The 762-nt window shown below is 51.6% G+C and overlaps 1 protein-coding gene across 1 annotated transcript in view; it reads right to left on the reverse strand.

Annotated features, from left to right (window-relative positions):
* Gata4 (GATA binding protein 4) overlaps positions 1-360 on the reverse strand; it is a 74,508-nt gene extending 74,148 nt beyond the window's left edge. The window contains exon 1 of the mRNA XM_029541862.1: positions 282-360. The gene's annotated coding sequence lies outside the window, so the exon portion shown is untranslated. The remainder of the gene's footprint in view (positions 1-281) is intronic.
* Between the last annotated feature and the right edge of the window lie 402 nt (positions 361-762).

The following is a 762-nucleotide window of genomic DNA, read 5'->3' on the forward strand; positions in this document are numbered from 1 at the left end:
GAGAGAGAGAGAGAGAGAGAGAGAGAGAGAGAGAGAGAGAGAGAGAGAGAGAGAGAGAAACCTCAGCAGGTTGTCCTAGAAACAATCTATTTTCTTTCCTCTAGGCAAAGGCTGAAGAACTCCCAGTACCCACCCCACTACACCTGGGTGGGCACCCTGGACAGCCTTTCTGTTCCCTCTTTCCCAGGTTCCTCTCCACCATGCACAGTGCTCCTGTGGCTTCCATTCCCTGGCTGTTCCTCCTGGCCTCCTGGCAGGAGGGCCATTTGGAGGTGACTCACCCTAGGTGGAAGCTCTTCCAAGCTTGTTGGAGGCCAGCTTTCAGGGACAGATCAGCCTCTAGGCCCAGAGATTCCAGCCTGTTTCAGCCGGGTGGGAGGGAGACTTTGTGAGCTATGTCTCCGGACTCCCTCTGCTCCCAGCTTCCCTCTCAGAATTAGATAACAGCAAAAAATAGATAAGAGAAGTGATTCATTAATTCAGCGAGTCCTGTGGCTGGCTTTTTCTCATTGGTATGTGTGGAAGTGGAAGGAAGCCCTGTCGGGGCATAAAGCACTGGCTGGCCTTTTTTTTTTTTTTTTTTTTAAAGCAAATCTACATCCAGGAGGTTCTGCTGAGTCTGCCCAAGGTCACTCAGAAGGACTGCACACAGATGGAACACTCCTAGGGCATCACCATTTACTGGGAGAATGCTCCTCCCTCAACCTGCTGCCCTTAGAAACCCCAGGCTTGCCCTTAGAAAAGTGGTCCTACAGGCCAGAG

The sequence above is a fragment of the Mus pahari genome, chromosome 8 (assembly GCF_900095145.1).
Source record: "Mus pahari chromosome 8, PAHARI_EIJ_v1.1, whole genome shotgun sequence".
Classification (NCBI taxonomy): Eukaryota; Metazoa; Chordata; class Mammalia; order Rodentia; family Muridae; genus Mus; species Mus pahari.